The sequence below is a fragment of the Schistocerca gregaria genome, unplaced genomic scaffold (genome assembly GCF_023897955.1).
Source record: "Schistocerca gregaria isolate iqSchGreg1 unplaced genomic scaffold, iqSchGreg1.2 ptg000639l, whole genome shotgun sequence".
Lineage (NCBI taxonomy): Eukaryota > Metazoa > Arthropoda > Insecta > Orthoptera > Acrididae > Schistocerca > Schistocerca gregaria.
The window spans coordinates 10,001-12,500 of record NW_026062025.1 but is presented as its reverse complement, the minus strand read 5'-3'; the positions used below and the strand labels follow the sequence as shown (position 1 = coordinate 12,500).

Sequence of the window (2,500 nt, the reverse complement as noted above, 5' to 3'; positions counted from 1 at the left end):
GCCCTCCAATAGATACTCGTTAAAGGATTTAAAGTGTACTCATTCCGATTACGGGGCCTCGGATGAGTCCCGTATCGTTATTTTTCGTCACTACCTCCCCGTGCCGGGAGTGGGTAATTTGCGCGCCTGCTGCCTTCCTTGGATGTGGTAGCCGTTTCTCAGGCTCCCTCTCCGGAATCGAACCCTGATTCCCCGTTACCCGTTACAACCATGGTAGGCGCAGAACCTACCATCGACAGTTGATAAGGCAGACATTTGAAAGATGCGTCGCCGGTACGAGGACCGTGCGATCAGCCCAAAGTTATTCAGAGTCACCAAGGCAAACGGACCAGACGAGCCAATCCGATTGGTTTTGATCTAATAAAAGCGTCCCTTCCATCTCTGGTCGGGACTCTGTTTGCATGTATTAGCTCTAGAATTACCACAGTTATCCAAGTAACGTGGGTACGATCTAAGGAACCATAACTGATTTAATGAGCCATTCGCGGTTTCACCTTAATGCGGCTTGTACTGAGACATGCATGGCTTAATCTTTGAGACAAGCATATGACTACTGGCAGGATCAACCAGGGAGCTGCGTCAACGAGAGCTGAGCAGCCGGCCGCCCGGGAGTGTGTCCCGAGGGCCCGCGCGAACACGCAAGCGTCCGCTCAATTATTCTGCAAACAGGAGGAGGCTGAGCTCCCCTGCACGATACACCTCGAAACCCTCTCAGGTCCCGGCGGCGCGCAGCGCCGTCCTAAGTACTTGGTCGGGTTCGAGAGAGGCGCAATCGCCCGGAGATGGGCGAGTAGACGCTTTCAGTGCGAACACCCGTGCTCCCAACTGAGCTTGCCGCTGCCGACAGAGGCCCGGGAGCGTGCTGTCGTGGCATTGCCGGCGGGAAACAACACGCGCCACCTACGGTGACCGGCAGCTCCAACGCCAGCGCCACAGAAGGGCAAAGCCCCACTTGGGTGCAGAAGCGAACTCTCCCAGCACAGCGCACGCGCCAACACGTCCGCAGAGCTGCGATACAAACCACCTGCGAGAACCGCTGGGGGCGACCGAGCAGCAGACGGCGTCGCGACGCCGAGTGCCGGGCGGCGGCGCATCCTCAACGCACACAGTCCGCAATCGGACCAGCACACTGCAGATGTCCACCGCGCTTCGCACCGGGCTCGGCAGAACCCACTTTGGCCGCCTGGCGCCGCGCGCAGGGTGCGCCGGCGCATAGCTGGGACGCCAGCCGGGCCCGTCGGCCGGCGCTCCTGCCACTGGGCGCCCCCCACCAGCCGGCTGTAGTGCGTGCGCTCACGCAGCGCGCGGCCAGCACGCCGGGCGGCCCCCCCTCACCGGCCGGGGACTGTCCCGCCAAGCCACAGCCTCGTATCGCTTCATACCCACATGGCCAACTCAGGTTCGGGGGCATGGCGGGTACCGCCGAAACAACCGGTTCATAGATGTACCGATCGTCGCTATCACCGATGCACCTGCAGCGCGAACAACCGCTCAACAACTGATTTCCAGTTCATTTGCGGATCTTTGGCAGCAAACGTATACGTCAATCTACATTTGCGAAATCTACGATTCTGGCATGCCTGCATGTTATGTGTCACGACACGCTACATCAGCCCACATACACACTGCGGCATGTACACGAGAGAACACGTGGAAGATGGTCCGCGCACGTGTGCAATGTCCCTTGCGCGGTCGACTGTCAACCGGCCTCTGTAGCATGTCGCAGATGTGGAACGCGGTCCACCGTGCTATCATGTTGTGTGGGGCAATACGATTAAATAGGAAAACCCTCGTCGCTACATCAACAGACGGCTCACGCTGATTCCCGGCAGAGGGAGGAGGGGGGGGGGGGGGGGGGCCAACATGCAATACTTTCGTCCGTACCTACCTACCACATGTCTGTACGGCGTACAACAGTGCAATCTCGCTGTAATGGGGAGACGAGACAAGTAGCATCGTGCACAACATATGGCCCTTATGATTCGCCATTGTAGGGCGCAGCCGGTGTACGGTCAAGCATGTGCCACATTATGTCACTCAGTACGTAACGACGGATGATCAGTGTGGGTTACGCGTACATCAGCGGACAGTCCACACAGGCCGTACCACAACGTACACTGACTGCATCGACAACCGAATGCAACTGAACAGCTGCAAGGCTCATTTCACAAACAAACGCCTGACCGACCAGCTTGGAAGGGCAGGAGGGGAGGGCGATATTCGTTCTGTAGCGGTACACCCTTCCAGTGGTTAGCGGGACTGTGTAGAAAGTACGCAACACTCGAAAGACCTTTATGTGAGGGTACGCACCATGGCATCAAGAAATACACATGACACCAGAGGATCCAAGCAGTGAACTATGTTCAGAGGGTTGCTGTTAGGCAAAGCTACATTCCTGTGACGTTACATGTGACAGTTAAGGTGCAGTGTAAGTTAGGTTAAGGTGCAGCGTAAGTTAGGTTAAGGTGCAGCGTAAGTTAGGTTAAGGTGCAGCGTAAGT

The 2,500-nt window shown here is 57.2% G+C and overlaps 1 non-coding gene across 1 annotated transcript in view; it reads right to left on the bottom strand.

Moving 5' to 3' along the window:
- LOC126317628 (small subunit ribosomal RNA) overlaps positions 1–573 on the bottom strand; it is a 1,893-nt gene extending 1,320 nt beyond the window's left edge. Inside the window, exon 1 of the ribosomal RNA XR_007556774.1 lies at positions 1–573. This exon is cut by the window's left edge and continues 1,320 nt beyond it. This is a non-coding gene — a ribosomal RNA (small subunit ribosomal RNA).
- Between the last annotated feature and the right edge of the window lie 1,927 nt (positions 574–2,500).